Raw genomic sequence first — 24401 nt, forward strand, 5'->3', positions numbered from 1 at the left:
CTCACTCCTTTATCCATATGTATGTCCCCATTGGAAGCTGGATGGAACAGCAAATAAAACCTGCTAGGGGATTTAACCCCTCCCTCATGCTATCCAAAGGGAAATACAATAATTTGGTAGTGCTAAATGCAGTATAACTATACTAATATATAGTACAGCTAAATATTTGCAATTTTCAACATTTAATTCACATAAAAAACCCTAAAAAATATTTATTTTTTTGTCCAGTAGGTCTTACAACTTTGTGCACATTTCTTCCCTTTATAATGCTCTAATAAGTACAAAAATACCTGGTAATCCTGCTGTAAGCATCTAACATCTCTGCCGCAAAAGGTCCTAAGCATTGTTATCAGCTCTAGTTTGCTATTGTGGACTACAGATCAGAAGGGGAATGAGGAAGTGTTCTGTAGTCTTAATCAGGAAGCAGCAGCCCAGGGTTACTTGCGATACATCAGCGTTTTCACATAAAGCAGTTAAAAGAAGGACCAGCAGGTAAAAATACAGCATAATAAAATAGGCTAATAGGAAAACTACAGCAGCCATATCCTCTAGGAACTGGTAAGATGCAATACATTTTTCAGTTTTGTTCTTGGGTTTACCTAAACCTAAAATATTATACAGACATTTCATTTGTAATGAGAATATATACAAGAGATGACCACTAGTGGTCACTGGTGGTCCCTTTCAATCACTCCACTTCTTTACACCTTACTATTTTCCTCACCTGCTTATGTCTATCAAAAAGCCAAAGTAATAAAGGAGATCTGATGAGGTGAGATGGTCCATGCCTAGAGCACACATACATGAATATCAGCACCAGTTCATAGATCACATGCATATGCCAGCAAGCAATGAACATATAAGGGCACCAAAGAAAGGATTTTTTTTTTGCATGTACAAGTTACAAACACAAATGGGATGATTTTCCAAAGCCATTTAGGCCATTCACTTAACAAAGTAAATTATTACACTGCAAGCACATGATCTGTGCTTACACAAGATTGGACAGCTGAAGTCAGCAACATTTCACCCTATTCACTAAGTAAGTGAATTATTCCTTGCAGAGTGATCATTCACTTGCTAAGTGACTGGCCCAAACTCCTTTTAGCAAATTGACCCCCAGTGTTTTACTAAGACTTTTGATTCCTGGGCCTTCTAACTCAGCAATGTCACATTCTTCGTGGTATGGAGAGCTGGTAGCCACCGTCTGCTAGTATCTTTGTGGCTGCCATTATAAAAATGTTTTCACCCATCTCCCCCCAAATATGTAAATGTCTTGAAGTGAAGTCCCCAGAGTTACAGAAGAGTTAGGGGGACATTTTATAATAACAATGTCAAAGGTAGGAAAGTAGATGCAAAGTCTAATTTGCCTCCCCCCCTTAAAATGAAATGCCATTCCTATAGGGATAATGTATTATTTTTTATCAAATCAAATTAATTTTTGAACATTTTGTGTAAGTTTGTGTGGCACACGGGAGGACCTATTACTCTTTCCAAAGTCATAGCCAGAAATGGAAAAATGTACACAGGAAAATAAAAGAAATGTATCTGATCAAAGTCTCACATCTAGAAGCAGACAGTCACACTGGCACAATTTAATTAGCATCTCAGCCTCCAATGAATGTCTAGCACACAGCTAATAGCTGCTTTCTCTTCCGAAACAACATTTTCAGCCCCATGGTAATGTAAAAAGCCTTTTCCTTTCCTCTTCTTCACACAGCATTTCTAAAATAAGCTCGGTCATGTAACACCAGTAACAAGATACTCCCTTCACACACACAGGCTGGGAACATCGGGCGTCACAGGCTTTTTCTCTCTGTTAATCCTCCTCACAGGCCGCACAGCCTGAAATTACTCTGTTCTTCACTAGACTTGTGGCTAATTTACTTTCATTACTCTGGGATAGGTCACACAGGTGGCTTTGGTGTGTCTGCATCAGCAATGTGTAGGTATAATTATATAGCAGGGGGTGAAGCGTCATGAAATACAGACCCACAATTATTAAACACACTTGCAAAAATACAAAAATACAAAAAAAAAACACACTTGCAAAAATTAGGTAAACACACTTGCAAAAATACATCGACAAAGCATACAAAGGCTTTTTATTAACCAAATCTATGAGCTTTAGTCTATAAACTTACACAGATGGTAAAAGCAGCCCCCACACCCAAAACAAGTAAATAGCTCCACTTTCACTGGGTGCAGGTCCTTACCACGCTGGCCTAAACCCTGCATGCAAAATACAGGGCACACCAGCCCACTAAATTACATTATTTCATATAGTCACAGCGGTGGAAGGAAGGAGAGAACATAGCCAGAGCAATGTGGGCAATGAATAAACTTCTGAAAAATGAAATCCATAGCAGGGTTTTGGTTAAAAAGAACTGCATAGTAGTTTTGTATAAATCTTTTATTTAAAATGGCTAAACATTTTTTTTTTAATATTACAAATCAATCATTTTTAAGTTTCCTATCCAGCCAGCTGGAGTTTTGAGTTTGTTAATTTATTTTTCTCTCTTCTCCCTATCTCCTATTGCAAAATGCTCATGGTTTACAGAGCTCAGCAGCTCAGCATGTAATCTACTCAAGCCTAAATTTAGTCTCCTATGTTTTATCTCACATGATTCTCCCCTTTACCTGTCATCAATATGCTTATCAAATATCTAATAAAATAAAATATTTCAGTTTTCATTGCATGTCTTATATTAGAGCCAGTGACATCATCACTTGGTTGTTGTCCATCTCCATACAATGCAGGCAAATCATGGCCAAGGGGGCTGAAATTGTCTTCTGCATTGCTGACAACAACACGTTATTATAATGCCCATATGTGATGCTGAGCCTCCATTATTGAAAAAACTGAAATCCAATGGCTGAAAGGGTAGGCTAGGGACAGTAAAGCCTAGGAGGAAAATGCTAGATAATGCTTCCAGGATTGAAAATGAGAAACGTAAACACAGCATTCAGGCACAGGAAAAAAGGTATGATAATAAAACATAACCCCCAAATGACTAATATAAAAAGAACAGAAAAGGACAATGATGGTGCAGAAAGTGAAACATGACTTTATAGTAGCTGGCTGGTTACAGCTGAAAGTAATTGAATTACAGGGGCAGGCCGGGAGCAAAGTTCATCTCGGCATAATCTCTTGGCATTACTAGTACTTTGGACTCATTATGCACAGTACAGGAGCTGTCATAGTTACACCTGGGTTGACAAAGTTTATCAGTGTAGCTAAAAGAGAAAGTCAAGTGTGTTTGGGTCAAAGATCTTGAGTTGTCTCCTTCAGTGAAAAACATTCCAACTGCAGTTTTATGATAACATTGATGAAAGGATGTGAACCTTTTTCAAAGGCATACAAAATGAAGCACATAGCCGATAACATGGCATCCTTCTAGATCACACTTTGCTCTCAACAAGAGGATCAAGTACTTTATATGCCCCTAACTCGTAAACAGCATGCCAAGCCATGAGAATCAATTTGATAAAACATGACACGCACAGCTGGCAAATTATAATTGAAAAACACTTCACATTTTGAAAGTACTGTGGGATAGCCTCACCATCACATCACTGACAAGTCTAAATTTGTAGCTGGTTTTTAACCCCTGTGATTAGTTAGATTAGAATTTAAAGAGCAATTGTAAGAAACAAGTAAAACCAGTTAGTGGACTACTAATACCAAACAGGAAACTAAGTAACTAAAGTCAGTTTTCCTTTAATCTTAGTTATTGGTAATCCACTGCAGCCACATTTAGGAAAAATCCTTACAAATGGGGTGGGTATATAAATTTCTTGTATTCTATGTAGAACAAGTTTCTCTTTTAATGTATCACCACTCTAACCTAGGAAAACATTCATTCCAATACACATCTTTTGATATAATTAAATTGTGAACTAAACATATTTCAGGTGCATTTTTTAACTGTATAGGAAATCCATTATACACCCCAAACTCTTGAGACTGTGGTTGTGCTTGGATGTAATGTCAGCAGACTCAGAGCTGCCACTCAAAAGCTGTGCATGGAGGGAAGGATAATTGCTGGGAAAATTAACACTTCATGGAGTAGGCAATTTTCTAGAACTAAAAAAAAAAACTGCATTAGAATTAACAATCATTTAAAGAAAGTAACACAACTGTAAGTAACTGTGTGCTTGATTTGTGTGCTTTTACCTTCAATGTGTTGGTAAAAGGGTCTCTTTAAATTTGCCAGACACAAGAAATTAGTGGCAGCAATGAACTCCGGAGTATTAAAAGGTTGATACCTAAGGTTTCCATACATCACAGGCAACAAAGACGTTGCAGTAAGTGTGTTTTAAAATAACTTTCCAGTATCAAACCAACAAGGGATTCCTAGATTTCCACCAGATGTTCAGCAAAACGGATTGGAGTTGTGTTGTGCACTCCAGTTGTGCTTGGACAAAAGCATTAATCCTGAGCAGGTAGCCTCTGCTCCCTGTATTCATTTCAAAGCTTATTTCTGAATCTTAACTGGCGGGTTCTCTTACACCCTTTACAACAGCAGCTGTCTGAATGTAGCAGCAATATATTTAATATAAGTAACATTTTCCATGCATTCCTTTTTTCTCCATCTGATCAGCTATTATATTACTTATTTCCCCTATGAATGCAGCTACGCTACTAATCATCTCCTGACAAAATGGTCTTAGCAGCTAATGGTCTATGTAATGCTCATAGGGAGAGAGAAGACAGAAAAAAAATATTTGGCGGGTTTTATACACAGACACACATTTATGTAACAACACATCTTTATAGGACAATATTTTGCTGATTTGACCTTGACAAGGTTACTGCATGGGGTTCAAATGATAAAAGACAGGACAGTAGCACTTCATAGCTTGAATCACTGTAAAACTAAGTGCATTGTGCAAAGCAAATGGAACTCTACTACCTTCTGACAAATTACTAATTTTTTCTGAGTCATAACTAGCAGAGATATAGTAAGTCAACAGCTGGTACACGTAGTACACAGAAAATTGTACCTCGATATAAACCTCTATATATACCTCTCCCTAGTCTTAAATGTGTTCCAGGAAATTTACAACACAATGATGTTATATGCCCTGCCGTGCAGCCCTGGGTCCTGGAATTCCATCAGGAACCGATGGGAATGGTTGTGTGTAATCTGTAAAGCAGTGTGAACTATGCCACTGTTATCATAAAAATACTAGAAATAAATACTGCTCCCTCCTGTCCCTGACTCAGCAGTTCCCTAGTAAATCTCCGACTCAGCAATGGAGCATCCCTTGTAATATAACTCTCCCAATCCCTTCTAGCCTCTTCCGGAGCCACTCAGGGATAGAATTCTTCATGGGCTTGTGCTTCCCAATGAAGAGCAACCAAAAAAACTGGCTGGGGATTTATTGAACAAGACCATGCAGAGAAGTGATGTGCAAAGTTCAGTAGTAATCTATAACAATCAGGAGTCAATTAGCTGCTTAGCTGATCTGACTCCAGAAAACTGAAATCTGCTTGGTTACTATGAATACCCACCTTTTCACCTCTTTATTGCCCTTTGCATTGATCACTGAAGAAGCCTGAAAGTATCTAAATTTTATCCACAGGAGGTAAAATACTGCTTTGCTGGTAGAGCAGTCTGTCACTCTTCCATAGGACATAGCGCATGGATATACCAAATCAATACTAAGATCACTGCTTAGTATGGTGCTCCAGAACCATACATCGCTTATTGCACAGAGACATTTTCTCTTTTTTTTTTTTTTTTGGTTTGTTCTTTTTGGTATATTGGGGGGGCAGGTGAATTTGCTGTCTGTATGTGTGTTGAGGTGCCATTTGACATGTTAACAAACAGTGCTGACAAGGCGGAAGTGCCTAAATCTCCCCACCCAAGAATAAAATATATTATTATTATTATTATTATTTATAATTATTAATTATTATTATTCACTGAAATTAGATGACAAAAATGATTTTTGGGCCAACATTTAAAACAAATGTAAATGTAATGTGTTTTAATTCTTATAACAGCAACAACGAACATGCAGCAAAAAACACAACAACTGAAATGTTTGATAGATTGCACAAGGACTGTCCCACAACAGACAGGTTTATCACTTGCACATTTGTGGATATCTCGGACCTGATCTCCTGGAATTAGCAAATAACCAGTCCAGCATGATGAGCTGAACAATGATAGTTAAACAATTACAAGTAAAGCAGTAATAGATACACAGCTCTGTTTCCTGGACCTTGCCTTGTCAAATCAGTGTAATGCAGATTTCCCCCGAGCTAAGTGGGTTAATGTCAAGGGGACAGCCACAATGCCAAGCGACTTTTACATCTTATTAACTTTTAAACAAGGCCTTCAGACAAAAGATCCTATTGCTAATGCTCCATCGCAGTCACAGTAGAGTAATGTGCACGTGGAAAGGGACTGCTTGTCTCCTTGCCACCAGGCATTAGTGGCATGCTTTGGCTGAGGCCCAGCTTTCTTCCCCTGCCTTTTACATGACCGCTGCCAAACTTCTGGCAACACACAGCGATGCTTTATCAAAGCAGCAATTCAGCATCCTTAAATGCATCTGCCGAAGAAACAAAAGCTCCCTCTTTGTTTTTTAATCCTTGCTGCTTTGGTTTCCCCAGTTTTCTGTGCCATTGGCTAAAACACTCATGTACTGAGCTTGGTCGCTTTCTTTAGGGTGAAAAGGGCCAGCTGCCTTGTGGCATCTGTCTGACTTCTGCAAGCACACACATACTACATACTGTAGTACAAGCTCTGCCCTGAACTTGTTCAATCCAGTTTGTTCGGCTTTTTTTTTTTTTTTTTTCAAAGAAAAAGAAGAAACATTCCTGTGGCTACAGAAAAGGTTTCTTAGATAATTCTCTATGCCCGTGGATAGTGGTCACAAAACATGCCCCGAAAACATCATGGCCTTGTTCAGAAACAAATTCTTTTTAGTTTAGACTTATTTCAACCAATCAGGTTCCATCTTCTATTGTCCTGGTTTCAGATGGGTAAATTCTGATTGGCTACAATGTGTTACTGCACTACACAAAAACAGGAACACTACTGTATACTGAAAGAGGTAGCAAATCTAACAAATGAGGGGCATAGATTAGTACCAATAACACTAAAGTTTAACTGGCCAAGATTTATTTGTGTGGTTAAACTTTACATATATTAAGACCTTGATAATATACATATATTGAAAATACTGACATAGCTATTAATGTTTGCGCAATGCTGAAATTAAGCAGCTGGAGACGTCACAATCCTTTCTGTTATATGTTTTATGTGTAGATAAACAAGAGATTTTGAGAAGTCAACAAGAACTTGGGCTGAATGAAATGGAAATGTCTACATAGGTTGAACACAGAGCGGAGCTGAGTGGATCAGAGACAGAGCATAGATGTCAAAGGGACTAAAAGTACAGCGTTTATCAATATCTACCCTCTGTTACGCTGCACTGTGCCATGCAGACCACCATCATGATTGTGAATTGGCTGAGCCTAGAACTGTGAAAGTGAAGGATTTTAACATACTTGCTCATGTCCATGGACAATTATTCTTCCCCGTAGGTCTGTATTTTCTCCTTCCAACAACTGCGGCCTCCCGCATTGCCTGCAGCCTGGACACTAATAATATAGTGTGGATCTGCTCACTTCAACAGACTAACGCCCCACAGAGATCACTGGGACGTACCCTTTTAAAAGAAGCAATACAAATACTCCTCACTTAATGACCAGGTTCTGTTACAATGACCTGGTCGTTAAGTGAATTGCTCATTAAGTGGGAAGCATAGTATAGAATTGGTCTGCAGCGCTGTGGGGACAGCTGCGAAGGAAGGAGCGAGAGGATTGCTACAAAGGATGGAGAGACAAGGTGCTGATGTACATTGTACAGTTCTTGTATAGTAGTTTATTTAGAGAGCCAGTCGCAGAGTGATTAGTCATTAAAGGGGGAATACCTGTAATACCATTCAAACCTATGGGATGTTTTTAAACAGGTGCAGGCAGCCTGGCACTAGACTTTTACCACCTGGCCGCAGTTGCTAGAAAAGGTAAGCATACACCTGTGGGAGAATGACCCAGCCCCCAAGGAGAGGGCTGGATTTTTTTTTTTTTTTTATAAAACTGAAACTACACTGACAGATGGTGTTAGCTCTCATTAATAAACTAATTTAAAGAATCCTAAGTGTTTGGGTGTAAAGCGGATCTTCTGGTTTTAGTAGTTCCGTCAGCAGCTAACTGCAGGATGTGTTCTTTCAGTATAGGTCCATTTAAAGGAACATAGCATGGTCACCTATTTCCTCCCACCCTGTGAATGAACACTCACCAAGATGATGAGGTCCTATTTCTGCCCCTCATATGAATGCAGAACAACTCAATGACCTCTTCCCTTCTCTGGTATTTACTGCACACAGAATTGTAAGAGGTTTGAATCAAGGCAAAATTTGGTATGTACAGTAGTCAAATTTTACATAAAATGATTTTTATAATAAATACATCACTGTATTAATTTGTGTTAATAACTATCTGCATGTATAAAATAGTTCAATTACTTTAGTAAATGACTACTCTCTTCCACACTGTGAAAATGTTCTTCACTTTGCACAGACGCCACTCATGTTTCAATAAAGCAGCAAGCTAAGCTATTTTCCTGCCAAACTATTTATTTATTTTACATCAGAATTAGTAAATAGTAATACCCAGAAGGAAAAAGATTGAATAGTTTGTCAGAAAATAAAGTGATTTCCAGCTTTTGTAACTCCTGACCTTAAATACAATGCAATATAAGCTAATCATAAATGTATAAGAAACCACTGAACAAAGTAACATCTTTCAGAGCACACAGGCAGTGTATTGGTACAGTAGGAAGAAATCTCTGGGCTCCTTTGATTTCCATAAAGGCTCAATAAAGTTGATTGCTGGGGATTTGGAGGGAATGGGAGGAATCTAGTTTTGTCCTGGTTTCCAAAAAACCCTTCCTGATTTTGTTTATCAGTATACATAGGGCATTATTAACCTAGAAAATAGGAACATCACTGGGTTAATATAAATTCAATTCTGTAGTGATTCCTTCTGCAGAAATTCCATATGATGCAATGTTGTGATAGCAAATGTCCTGTTCAGCATCTGCCTTATCCCTTTCATGGCTCCTTTTTGCTGATGCTTGCCTTATATTATTACCTTGATTTTTAAGACTCTTGCTCTTGATAAACCTGCAGTTCGATTTCTTTTTGGCCTCCTTTTATACCTTGTTAGGTACCCCATGTTGGTTTGAAAAGTCACATAATAAAGTGCCAATTAACACCTATATTTTATAGCTAACGTTTGTCACTCAACATTATTAATTTACAAAGTTGCATTAGCATTTGAAATTTACTTTTTTCAAAATGTATTATTCTTATCACTGTATTTGTTTTTTGTACATGTTTCCATATTTGAAAGCTCATTAGAGGTTTTTTTTAACATAAATGTATGCATGTCTAAGGTGGTTCCTGTTAAGCCCAGGTATACATTCTCATATGTTCAAGTAGCTAAAGTCATAGACAAGTCAGAATACTCATGTTTTCTATTCCCTTATAATAAGATTATTGCCAGTACCATAGACCTTGAAGTGCAGCCCAGACATTAACACATTTGTCAGGTTAATTTGTCCTTCTGGGCACTTAATTTGCATACTGTACTTTTAGGCCTGCAGCTGTGAAAACAGCCTCAGGCAAATATATAAAAACACTCTTTCTCTAGCTTATGTGTTCCTTCTGTCGTGGAATAATTTTCCACCTCAGCTAAAGGTTTTTGTAGACACCATCATATAACAAGGCGTAAGGTTTTGGCATTTCTTTATGGTAACTTTTCAGACCTTGGTTGCCATCACTGTAATGTAACTTCATTAAAAAGTGAAGAAATCAATGTGGAACAGTATTGTATTGCAACAGTATGCAGGATAAATGCACAATATCAAATGATGTTGTGCAGAAATCACCGGGTATGTCCTTCAGATGTATTAGGGCAACCTGCAAAGAGAAATATAGAGACTAATACTGCATTCCTGCTAGTAGCCTAATGTCCCTGAATTAAGAACTTTAAGACATTGACTTGGACTCTGCAGATCAGGAAAGCCAAAATAATCTGCCTACTTGTTCTGAGACCATGATTTGGAAAGTACAGCGGCCACTGGAGCTTCTTAAAATATCAGATAAAGCCTGTCCCATATCCTGGTTGGAGGACAACCATTATCATCCAGCATTTGGTTCTTCAGCCTGACTGTCCTTGGCCCACCATTTTAACTAGAATATAATTCTTTTAGTCATGGAGGCATTGCATCAAATGTGGACGTAACTACCATTTCCTTTTAACCATTATATACTTGTATTACAGAGACTTAAAGCAGCCATACGCTGGTCAATGGGTGCACAACCTGGTAAACAACGTATATCTACCGGATATACCTGGATTTCCACCATGCTTCCATCAACCAGTACATTTAACATCTAGCCCAGAATGCTCTGAAACAACCACCAGCCAATTGGAGTGCTCTCCGCCATTTGCAATACCAATCAGAAGAGCTGTTTTGTTATAGTAAACAGGGACTGCTACTATTGGTTGGTGGTTGACAGGTTCCTTCAAATATACCTATTTTTTTCATAGAATAAATGTTTTTATTGAATTGAATACTCAACCTATATATTGTAGGGTTTGATGCACTTCTGCTCCAGGGTTGTATATTAGCAATGATTACTGGCACCACTATCATCATAAGTGTTCACATGAACACTTGTATAGTAAAGGAAGTGGTGTAAATTACCAGGTCTGGTCTACTGAAACCTACTGGGCAATTAAAGAAAATAAGACGTTTGATTTTAATAGTTAAGTTGCAGGGCTGACTTAGCAGCTTTTTTGTTAAGATTTCGGTGGGCTTTAAAAAAGTAAACTTAAATTGTGCTAACTTGTTAATGGCTTGTTGTTTTTTACCCAGTCATGAAAACACTATTCAAGATAAAAATACTTTATTTAAAAGGCAGACCACAGCTTACAGAATGACTGTGGGTACTATGAAGACAGCAGGATATCGCTATCAGAACCGGATAGTGACTATTTAAACTCTAAGAAAAAAAAAGGTATATAGTACAAGTGTTTGTCTCAGTGGGATACTCCAGAAAAAGGAAAATAATGTGAGATATAAAACAGAATAATAAAAAAAGCTCATTAGAATGCAGTTCCACAAAACACTGTAATAATAAGCATCTGTGCCTTCATTTAGTTACTATGTTTACACTGTATGCAGAATATACCCGAGGGAGTTATTTCTCTGTATGCTGCTTGAAGAGGCATTTTCTAAGCAACCCACCTCTCTCTTGGCTGCAAGTATCTGCCCACCAGTTGCTGAGCTCTTGAAATGCTAAATGGAGAATGAAGTACAGATTGCCACAAGTCACTTGGGCTTTATCCTTGAGTCCAGCTATAAAAGCTAGGCACAACAGCATGAGTGGAATATAGAAATGGGTGTAAGTATTCCTACTAGGTGTGCACATTCCCTATGCAAATACAGTCAACTTGTTTCTGAAGAACAGCAGCTGTGGAGTGGTTTCTCATGTAAAGAATGAAATACAGAATGGTGCGGCTTAAAGGCCAATTAAGTAATGTAGGCCATCTAATGTAGGTGGCCATACACATTACAATTTAACTATACAAAACATTCATCAGCACAGGTAGTGTGAACAATTCACAATTCTGTGACAAGTTTCCTGTAAAAAAGGGACAAATGTAGGCCCTTGTACATTGTAATTTGTGATATGGACTGGTTACACACCAAATTTTAATCTTAAAGTATATTAAAAGCACAAGGCCTTCATCTGAGTCAGGTAAAGTAAAACTCTTGTTTTCCACATTCTAAGATTAATATCAGTGGTGACATATGTATTTTGGTACTGGAAACAGTTCCCAGTTTCTTGAAAACTGAAGTATTTGCATAAAAGCACAAAGCAAGAGATCAAGTATTTGACAGTACAAACATGTACGCCTTCAATTGCAAATCAAAAACATTGCAGTAGCAAAGCCACATGAATGAGCCTATACTAGTTATTATCCAGAAAACCTTGCTTGTTTACAAGGGAGGTTTCATAACAACAGGATTGTTAACAATGGAAGTAAATCCTCCACACACATAAAACAGAATGGTAGTTCTGCCACCAAATGAAAGAAGACAATTCTTCCTTGCCATACCTAGATTTGTATAAGATTCCCAAAACCAGTAAGGAAACATCTATGGTAAAGTATGAAACAAAATGCCACAGTACAGATAGGAACGGAAGGCAAGCTCTAAGAGGGACCCAGAATAAAATCCTGACCCTGTTTTTTATCCAAAACGGAAAAAGTCCCTTGGCTGCAGTTACAATAGAATATGTTTTATAGCACCAGAGAGCATAACAAGTCCAAATTGCAGTTATTTTATACACATTTACTATGCAAAAATCTCACTTTGTGTTTTCTTTTACTTGAAAAGTATTAGAGATCTTAGGTCCCTTTCTCAAATAAGGAACCAAACACTTCCATGGCTGTCCTGGTTATCAACACTGGTTGCTCCGTTCCTGCACTTCGCGGCATCTAACGACTACGACATAATCTTACGTGTGTTTCTTGTTTATTTAGATATGTCATTATCCCAGGTCATTCAGCACCACATCAAATAAAATATCTGTAGTATTATGGTATTATGGAGGTGTTTCCAGCACCTTTTTACTTTTTATCAGATGTGTACCACAAGAGCCTGCTTGACCAAATACTACAAGAAATTAGTTTGTACCGTTGGATTTATCCTCCAGTGCTGACACCATCCATGCTGTTTATGTCAGTTTATATTATTTCCTGTTAATGCATGTGAACTCTGCTGAGCTACATGACACAGTATTAGGATTCAGACTCCTAGCAACACACATACATATGCAGTCTCTATGCTTCTTGCTGTGTCATGAACAATTGGTGAATGCACATCAACCCTAACAAAGGTTTTATTATGCACTTCCTTTTTAGAAAGTATGCAAGGTGTTCGGCACTTAGATGAAGAGTGCTACCAGAGTAAGGTATCATAAGTCACTGAGCTGTGTGCTATAAATAGTACTACTACCCAGGTACAGTCACTTACCAAATAATCTATGTACATATATTTTCTGCACCTCTCACTGCTCTGTGTATCATTTCCAGCTGGGGGAGGAGGATGGAATCCCAAGATGACACCACTGCAGAACAAATGCACAGATCCTTGCAAGCCCCCACACTCAGGTACATTACAATATTTAGAATTTGTATATTTTTAGTTTAGTCTGGAAAGCAGTTTTATTTTTTTAGCACAAATAAATTATGATACCATTGTATTTGCTGAATATCAGTGACTAAATATTGCTGCTGTTTGTATTGTTCTTACCTTAGTGCTTTTGTGCTTTCATTACAAAAGGTAGAAATTGTATTTTTTATGAATCTGTTAATGAGTGCAAAACCAAACACACTAGAATTGCAGGGTATAGAAGATTAACTGACCTTAAGTATATACGGTCCAATAGTTCAAAACTGCACTTTCCTATGACCAATACCATAAAACATGCAAATACGCTGGCATTGTATCATAGACACATTTTACTAAAAGCCAAATTAAACAATTTTTTTATGTTTGTAAATCACAACTGAATAAAAAAATTACAATAAAACAATTGCTAATAAAACAAGTGCTATCCATGCGTGACCCAAACACTAAAATCTTATATAGGCTTTACCACATTAATGTTATTGCAACAGTAACTTATAATATTTTAAAATCAGCAGTATTCAATTAAACTGTATCTAATAATCCTGCTTTGAAGATCCTTGTTTATACGTCTTCTGTTATACAGTAACAGCACTCTGTCCTTCTAATTGTGTTGTCATGTTACAAAGACTATAAGTGATCATTAAACACATTTTAAACAAACATAGCCCACCATCAGGCGTCATGCTCAGCTATCCTATTCTGGCCATCTAGCCATCTTTGGAATATCTGCTTGTAGATAGAAAGTACCTGCTTGCTGCAAGAGATCAGCAGCAGTGATCAAAGTGTGAAAATAAGTGGTTTATATTAGAGTATTGCTAATTATTGATGGTACACTGTGTTTCAGGAACATTTGTATTATTACATTTGTAATCATTATTATTATAAATTAGTCTAGTTTACCAGATTTTTTTTAAACCCATGAGAACCCTCTCTGCATTGAATACATAAAGCCTCTTTTAAAAACATACTGGGATGCTCTCTGGTTAATGCTTCAAATTAGTTCTAGAATATATATGACATATTTCATTAGACTAAAGCTAATCATCCATGTTTCAATCTCAGTGTACAATCTTTGTACAATCTCACTACAATCACTGAATTCAACAAAACTATGCAATATAAGGACCCACCCAACGTGCAAGAACTGTGCCACAACCCCAGCTGTATGCAAACACGTACACAAAGTGGTTCCCATCCACTCCCTTACTGTTAAATGGGAATGGTTCAAAGAGCAGTTAAGCCTTTTTTTTAGAAGGCTGAGGTCAACTGCTGGTCCAAAATGACCCATTAAGTTATTAAAATGTGGGTCATGTGGGTGAGCTGTCAAATATCTATCATACTGAGACTCAATACCTGTACTTTTAAACAGAACACTTTGACAAAGATTCAGGACGTGCAGGTTTATTAGGATTTTTCAATACTAAACTGACTTAAGCCAACCAATATGTAACCAGCAGCTGCAGTTTCCCCATCATCATTGCCCTTGTCAATGCTTTATTTAATTAGGCTAATCATGGACATGAATGGTGGATGGCCTCTACATGCATTCTATCACTAACAACACGACAGCATGATCTGAGTGCAACAATTAGATTGGACAAGTTCATTCATGGAGTGTTTCCCTTATTTAGATTAGATATCTTAAAAGGTGTAGTGATCCAGTCCAAAATGTGCAGACTAGGCAACAATCAGTAAATAACTAAAGGCTAACTAAAAGGCTAAACCTAAATTTTATTTACATTTCATGATATCAGCAGGTTATTCCTTGTAATAACTGTTTTTCCACATCACTAACCTTTTCACAATTAAGTACAATTGTCATAACACAGAGACATCAAATTGAGAACTTCAAAGCTTTATATTTGAACAAAGAGGGGCCTGTAATGATATTACATCACTGACACATAGACCCAACACACGATGATGCCTGTGTGTGCAAGGACTGGGATTAACCTGCAACAGAGCTGCAAAGGTGGTACACAGTTAACCTCTGCAAAAATAGAACTGGTGACAGCCAAAACACAATAAATTCATTACAGGGAAATAAGATGAATTATACCCTGCACAGGGAGGAGTGTGATGAGCAACTGAGTGAGACTTGTTAACAGGCAGACTCTCCAATTAATATGCTCCAACACCTTTAAACAGAGGACAGATGATAGTGCTGCTGATGATACTGTAGGATGTAGAGCAGTAATTGTCACTTAGCCACTTAACTCCCTGTTGCATCGCTCACTGCTCATTGTGGATTTATCTCTTAGCCAATTACTGCTGTCATTTGCATTTCAATGCCCGCAGTCAGAAGGCAGCACAGTGTCAGGGACTAGAGCAAGGAACTCAAGGAAAATGGATTGTATGCAGCTCTAGTAATACACACACTTGAGAGCCAGGGGTGTGTGTAGTTTACTACCACACAACAGAACACAAGGACAAGCACATTGCACAATAGGTCTCTGTGTATTTGCTGGCGGGAATACCTTGGTTGTATTTAAAAGGACAGCATTATGAAAAAAGGAAAAACACATTTTGTCTTTAAACAGGATTCTTGTTTCTACACATTTGTTTTTTTCATTCAGAGTCTAGTCCCATATTTAATCATTTCAACATTAACACAATACAGAGCCACAAAACTCTCCCATATTTTCACTCTAGTTGTTCCTTGAAGTGTAATTTCAAGGCCACAAAAACAACCCTGTTTTTTTAAAATCAAAATAAGTAGTTCACATGAATGTCCATACATGGAGTCGTGACATTTTAATGTTTTCATGTTAGATATGCATGGCTACCTTCAATACAAAAGGTGCATAAATTGTAGGTTAGTGCGGAGACCATTTGGGGCTTGTTCATCCATTTTTCCAGCGGTTAAGAAATGAGTTTCCTAGTAGTTCACTGTCAAAAAACTCAACAACTGTAAATCCTAATCATCATTACTAAAATGAATGGCAGCAATTGAAGAGGCTTTATTTGCAGGTGTTTAACAAGCATTACGTTTTCAATGTGGTTTTGTCCTGTTCTATAGATGTATTGTGTAGGTTTGGTCGGTGTGCTGGTTTATCTCCTTCAAGCTGAGTGGTTTGTAAGAAGTTTTTTATGTGTTTGAAATACAATTTTTAGACATTTAGTAGGAAGAAGTACAAATACTTGATGTGTCTTTACTTCCTTTACCCTGTGCAAGACAGCTACAATGCTAACAAAAAATGCCTCCTTAGTTCCCAAGCATTTGATGTTAGTGCCTGGTATAAGCGGGATGCAAATATCTATCCATCATCAGTGTGAACAAGCCCTTAGATTTATTAAGCAATACCAACCTGAATAACAGACAAACTGCTCATCTATATTGTTAAAAATTCTTATATCTGCATCTTTTTTACTGTTATATATATATATATATATGTACTGAGCAAGCCATGTTTTTAAACGCGGTTAAGAAAAGTCAAATTAATCTGTAAGAACAAAGATGGAAAGAGGCTTCCTTTCCAGCTATACTTCCTTCCTGTTTCTAATTTTGCCTCTGAAGCAGCTACAGTGTTTACACTGAAAATTCCGTTAACCCAGGAGAGGCCTGCAGCGTGAACAAATGATGAAATCACACTCGATATTTTCCAAGAAGTTTCTCTAGATAAATAATGGACAACATTTATAATTTCCTTAGCATATTGGTAGGTGGGCTCCTCCTCCTCTGTCTAGTATTAACCTGTAATAAACCAATCTGGCTTTTGAGCAATCATGCCATCATTATGCTGGGTGCATTTGCTGGCTGTGATGACAATTTTAGGAAGCTCCTGTGCAGGAGACCTATCAAAATCACTGGCTGAGGAAATCTGTTATTCTTTTGCTTTGAAGATGAGAATGTAAAAATGCTAAAATAAGAGAATTAACCAAAATCTAACCAGTAGAAATGTATCCATTATTACAAGCGCAGTGGCAAAGAGAAAACTAAATGATCATATATATATGTGTATATATATATATATATATCACCAGAATATATACACATATACCTCTCCCAGCCTTTGACTAGAAAGTAAAAGGAGATAAGTAAACTAAAGAGCTAGTGGAAATCTCTAGTGATGGTAAGCACCCAAAAATCACTCTGTTAAACTCCAGCAACCAAAAGCAGGCAGTGGTGCAGGAATGTGGTGGAATCTATTACAAGTAATGTAATATTATTGTAAATTACTAGTTCTTATTTAGGGCCAACATATTATGCAGAGTTGTACATTAAAAAGGGGTTGCATATGACAGACAGATACAGACAGTGACACAGGGAGAGGAGAGGACCTTGCCCAGAGGAGCTTACAATCCAAGTGATGCACTTTATTGGTTCAGGGTATTTCAGGTAACTAAAGGTTAAGTATGTTGCATGATTCTCAAAATTCATACTAAATTTCCATTTAACAGCACAGCTAAAGACCAAGGTGACTTACAAAGGATAGAATAAACATTTCATAACTGATAAGCCACTGTGTAAATTTCTCATACATGAGCCAATTACTTAGATGCCCAGGTCCTTCTATCCCTACGCTATAATGTATTGTAGATATAACCACAACTACCTATCTACATATGTAGAAGAGCAAAAAATATCTGCAACCTTTTCATATATCAACAAATATGACCACTACAAAAACATACTTCTGCCCTGCATGATCTGGAAACTAATGTCTAAAAAGATATCAGACCACACAGCTACATTATTCTGGATAATGGGGATCAAAAAATCAAGAATGATTTGCATTGCTCTCACCACTCCCCTCTAATAAGGAAAAAATATGTTTAGAAAGAACATAGCTCTTTAATTAGAATAGAGCTTTAGCTGTCCCTTGTTAGTCCAGTTGGAGTCACGGTGCAGATTGTCTCTTGCTATTCCTGTTTTTAGACCTGCTACTTGTGTGTTGTACCTTTCATGCCTGTGTACACATTTGCTGTACTTCTGTCTTTATACAAAGGTCACGGTTTGTGCAAGATGTAAGTCTGGATAGCAATTTAAAGTAAAAACAATTGTACTCCTGAGACATGTAGTAATAAAGTACCCACTTCCAGCAATGTTCCTAGGCATGTACCTGTTCTGAGAATAAGATGTTAAATGGAGAAAGTTTGTTTCATTAAGTCATGGCAATACATTATCAGCTGCCTATTTGAAGATACTCTTCAGATGTAAGAAACCATTCCCATCAATGATGCACAAATAATGAAAAGGTCCAAACCATTACAAATATTCTGAATTCTATAGAATTCTATGGAGTAATACTGTCCCTTTTCCAGTGGCTATCATCATGAAATCAGGAAAACACCCCTCTGTGATAAATGACCCTTTCACGGTACAGTTTTTTCTGTGCCTATCTCTAAACAAAAGCAGATTGTTCGCTCACAACAAATATGTCACAATCAGCATAGCAATATATTATAATTGTAATATTATCTACCAAATGGGCTTTATCTCCTGTCTTCTTAAAATGACTGGATTTATCAGTACTGTTTGTAAATTAATTACAGACATTTAAAGAACTATTGCCCCATATATATATATATATACATATACACACACACACTGCAGCAATTACTTAACTGTGATGGTGTGCCATGGGTTTTTTTGAGCACAGTTGTGACTCCTATGTAAGTTGTACCTGTTTGCATTACTGTGAGATGAAAAGCTGCCTGGTCTTGGAGAGGGAACAGGTAAAACACATATAAAAGAGGATTTGATTCAGGCAAAGTTCACTTTTTGGGGCTGTAGTTTAAGTTATATGGTTGTACTCCCAATATTGTGGAGACCTAAGCATGGATCGTACATTCAAAGGAGAGTATCGACAAAGTTAAAAATATTCTCTCTCTTTGTATATATAGTTTATATCTGCCACTTTTATCATGACTGTGTATGGCTAAATCTGAAGCAAACTTGCCCATAGTAAACCAAACTGCACATTTGTCTCATAAATCTACATGTGTACAGAAAGCTTTAAAATGTCTTGCATTTGCTAGTTTGCTTAATAAAAGTAATTTGAAACAACATTTATTTAGTAAAGTGAAAACAATCTCTCTGATTTTGCTTCACTTAACAAATACCACTATTGTAAATACGTCGCACTGTGTTAATGGAGTTTGTACCTCGCCTGAGAGCTACAGGCAGGGATAATGTGTGCTTACAGATCAATTTGACTATTTTGGTAATCTTAAAAAGAAGTCGGAAAGAGTACCAAAAGTTAAAAAGCTGTTTTGTAAGCATTTATTAGGTTTTTATGACAAATGTTAGATACCCCTATTTTGCCAAAATGTTTTTTATTCTAATTTACAATATATAGCCAAAAATCTGTGGACAGCTGGCCAAAACAGATGCCTACACTGCTGAAAATATGTGTACCCCCATCCTAATAATTGAGCTCAGTTGTTACCAAATAATGGCACTGTTAATTTCACAGCATAATATTATATTTAAGACAATTGTGTGCTATATTGTGGAAATTTAGGCACAACCCTCCTGAGTTGAGATGATTGGTGATTGGTTTGGCAAATTATTTTTAGGATAATTGTATGAAACTTTTAGCAACACTTTGTGGAAGACCTTTAAATGTTCCAGGCTGTTGTTACCACAAAGGGTGGGGCTACTTCATATTAAAGTCCTGTACAAGCACTTAAACATTTTTGTTGGTAACAGCCATAAATGATGGTTTCCAGCAACAGCCTTGTTAGTGGTCTGTTTAATGATCCAACACACAGATCTCTTAACAACACAAAGTATCTATTCTGCTCTAAAAATACATTTATGAGAAAATTATGTAACACAGAATGATCAGCTTTCACAATGGATTCATAAATAACTCCCAAATAACTCCCAGTGTTTAGGTTTGTTATATATATATATATATATATATATATATATATATATATATGACAAGCTATTTCAGCCTCCACAGTACTGTATTGTTGTATACTTGTATTACTGATTTCAGTGTTGCCATCTTCTCATGTGATGCTGTACAAGTTTAAAGTTATAAAGTAAAAGTACTATAGATACTTATTTGAAAAACAAAGGTAATTTCTTGCATACACAGAGCCACACGGCACAGGGATGAAAACAATCTACAGTGGCTTCTTGCAGAATAAAATCTTCTACCACACATGTACATGCCTTTCCAATATCCATCTTCAAAACAATTCAAATGTTTTCCTTGGCTAAGAATTAATTTGAAACTCCCTCCCTATTAAGAAGCTGATGGCTTAGCCTGCTTAAGTCAGCCACAGGCTGCCTGTAAGCCAAAGGAAATAAAGTCCCCACCCTTTTCTACTCTGCTTTAGGTGGTGACATTAAAGTTTTAAAAATGCTACAGCTTAAATATAAAATGAACTTTTTTCCTGAAATCTGCACAAAGACTTTTTTTGCTTGTGAAAGAAGATACTGTAAAAATACACATTTTGAAACTAAAACTAGAATATACCAAAAGCAAGCAAAGTAGATGGATAAAAATGATTGATAAAAAAGGATAGACAGAATGAAAAAGTTGCACAAATTGCTTTTCTTGAGATATGGATATTCCAACCATTGTGGATGATATCCCTGATGGGGTGCACGAAAACATGAAAGACATAGTGGAGGACTAAATCCTGTCTATTTAGAATGACCAAAAATCAATTTTCAGCTTCTAGCTGTGCTTTGAACTTGGTAGGAAACTGTACATTTATCACTTTTCTGATTGTAAAGTATATGTTTACACTTTACCACGTTGCCTTTTTAGGTCTTTATGCCCAATAGTCTGTGTCATGAAAAGCTTAATTATCACTGCTGCACAAATGTGCATATTGACAGTTCTCGAACCCTGGAGTCAAAAAAGTCACAAAGTTCAAATTAATCGGTGTATACTAATGCTTCTGAATTTTCTCTGGACATGGTTGAAGTAAACCTGTCAAGAACATAGGTATCAAAGTAAAAATAAACTTAAAAATGTAAAAATTGTGAGCAGGCAGGTTAAGGAACTGCCTGGTATGAATGAATTGTGCTCATGTGCAGGAGTTACGTCATTCCGACTTGGCCTGGTCGATCAAGTTGGGCAAAGATCCCACTCTAGGAAGAGGATTGGGTGAAGTTGCAGGCACCAGCAAAAAAGCAAGGTGATTTAGGGTATAAAAATTGTGAACATTGTCTGTCCCTTCTGCAAGAAAAAACCTGCTTGCTCACATTTTTTTTTCACAAAAATGTTTATGTTTAACTCTGCTTTAAGAATAAGAATACTGCTTTAAGAATAAGAATAAAAGAATGCATAAACAGAAGTTACCTTCAGTGAAAGAAAGTAGGTCAATATGATTCATAACTTCAGATTCCTAAAATGATAGGCAAATTTTGCCATTTATTCAAAAAGTTTAGTTGGCACAACTGTGATGTGTAAACTGACCAAAAGGGAAGCCTTGAATTTAGGAGAGGAGGTGCCCAGATTGATAGATATAGGAAATGACAACTTCTGTTTATATACATTTTCATTTAAGGCTGTGTTTAAATACCCCAGGTTTACTTTCAGATTAGCATCAGTAATCCAGTGGTACACTTTGTGTTGATTATAGTATTAATATTAAATTCTCATTACATTTAGTTGCAGTGAATCTCCTCTACACATTTCATACAAACTATTGTTTTACAGGCAGAGATATGATTAATAGCTTGAAAAATTCACTCTAAAAAGCACAACTGTCAATGATCGTAAAAAACACATGCTGCCTCCTTCATTTCCCTCTCTTATCTGCTCCCTACTGTTTGCTTTCTGCATGTTAAATACCCTTAATCCTAATCACACACTTGAACAGCAAATCCTCACACAGTTTCCACACTATGGCACTCAGATGGAAAATAGTGGTGAAAGAGTCACAAGAACAGGCCTAGAATAACTCAATTAGTTCCTCTTCCTCTGGTTGGATGTGTAGTGAATCCTTCCTGTGCGGGAGATCTCAGTGGCTACAGACAAAGATGGTGATAACTGACGATTGGGTCACACCTGCCCAATTTTAATTCTACAAGTGAATGCATTCAGAATATTTTGCCACTATTCAGGATCAAATTTTATTAATCAACCCCAAAATTTAAATCTGCTGTTTCTCTCTTTATTTTCTGATTTTTGTACTTAGTTTATGCCTTATTGGTAAAAAGAACAGATTAGCTGGAATGTAACATTTTGGCTACTTTTCCACTCCAAGTTTTATTATGAGGGGTCAGGAACCAGACACAGTGAAAACCTACAGTATATAGGTATGCAATAATTTTACTTTACAATAAACTATTTTTGAACCCTTGCATTGAACGTCTCTAATTTACTTTCTTTCGGTCTTTTTAATTTACAATTAGAAGTGTTTTGTTAAATCTTTTTGATAAGTACAAAAAATACAAAATCCTGCCAGTAATCCCATTTGCTTATGGCTGTATTGCATTCTTTTCAGTTACATTGTTACAAGCTACCTGTAGGACTACAAAATGTTATCCCTATACACTGAAAAAATATGAAGTGTTTGCAGTTCATTCCCACAGGGGCATTGCTGCTTCACCTATAGGCTTAAAGAGTGTTTTCACCCTATGAAGGAAGTTTGTTACGGTACCGCCAGGGGTCACCAGATAAAAATAAAAGGGCCTGTATAATAAAACCTAATAAAGTCATCCCATATGTTGACTGATTTAGGTGTTCTTTAAAATAGTTGCTGTGGATCACCTGACATTGTTCCTCTAAACATGAGTCTAAAAAATAAAAAAAATCTGACTCTTGTCAGATTGTGTCAGCATGGTGTATAAGTATCTCAGTTTGTTAAGGACTTGACAATATAGATACGCTACTGAAAAAGAATGATGGATCAAGTTACAATCCATAATGCTACAGACAACCTGAGCTGAGAAAAAACTAGAGTGGAGGCATCCCATATAGAGCTTTATATAAAAAATGCTAGTTGCTCATCCTTGGTGTTGAACACTGAAACTGAGCCACTGACCTTGATCAAGCAAGTGAGAACTCCTAAACTGCATGCTTGTTTTAGGTGAGCGAAGTCACTGGATCAGTATGTCAGCCAGACAACTAGCATCTTTAGAAGTAGTGGTCAGCTATGGCAGCCTCCTTGCCTTTTATTTTGGTTTCTTTAAATGAAAACAAATTATATCAGTGTGTTAAGATAGCAACCTTATGCTGCTCTCACATACTTTTGCACTGGAAGCCCTCTTCTATTGTGATCACTTTGGTGGCAAGATCAGGCCACCTGCAGATCCACTCCAATGACCCCATAACATCAAACTAGAGAAGAGATCAGCATCAACAATAATGGAAGGCATTGACACTATTGTGAGACAAAGCACAGCTAAAACTGCAGAGCCTGTCAGGCATTTCTCATCAGACATGCAGTATACGGTTGACATTAAAATAAAGTAGTTCTAATGACAGATAACAGGAAGATCTGATTTTCCTATGGGAAAATATGTGACCCAGTTATTAGAGATATTTTTCAAACAAGAATCTGAAATCTGGGCCTCCCATATCTGGCTTTTCTCCAGACTTCAGCTGTGGCAGTGTTTACTTTTCCTATTTTTCCACTCACCTAAATCGAACTGAAAAAAAAATGGAAGGAACAGTTTATAGGAAAGGAAATAGCCACCAAACAGCAGACTCTGTTTATCAGCACTGTGACCTGCTATTACCAGGGTCACCAACAATCCTACTAGAAAATAAGGCACAGAGTCAGGATTTAACAGGTCATATGTTTAAAGATTATTGAAGAAAACTTGTATTACGTATTTGTATGTCCGCAGATGGGTGGTGCAAAATTTCCACACTATCTTATGTATTGGAAATCTTGATTTTAGTTAAATAAGCACATGTTGGTAATCTGCTGCTACAGAAAGTTCATCACCAATCACCAGGCAGTTCTTTGCAGTAATGTATTAAAAACATGATATACATACACAGTTTGTAAATAAAAAGGGAATTAGACATGTCTCCAATAACAGTCAGCCAACAGCCATCTTTAAAGGCCATCTGGTAAATGCTGGGATGTCAAATCACTTACAGGATTCCTAGGAAGAAAAACCAAACTAGACAGGGACAGAGATATGTACACTAAAAGATTCATAATAGTCAGCTAGCAAAAAAC

The 24401-nt window shown here is 37.0% G+C and overlaps 1 protein-coding gene across 1 annotated transcript in view; it reads right to left on the minus strand.

Moving 5' to 3' along the window:
- The window catches only part of MAML3 (mastermind like transcriptional coactivator 3), a 195222-nt gene that overhangs the window by 138076 nt on the left and 32745 nt on the right, over positions 1-24401 (minus strand). The gene's annotated exons all lie outside the window — the stretch shown is intronic.

Source organism: Pyxicephalus adspersus, chromosome 3 (assembly GCF_032062135.1).
Source record: "Pyxicephalus adspersus chromosome 3, UCB_Pads_2.0, whole genome shotgun sequence".
NCBI classification, from domain to species: Eukaryota; Metazoa; Chordata; class Amphibia; order Anura; family Pyxicephalidae; genus Pyxicephalus; species Pyxicephalus adspersus.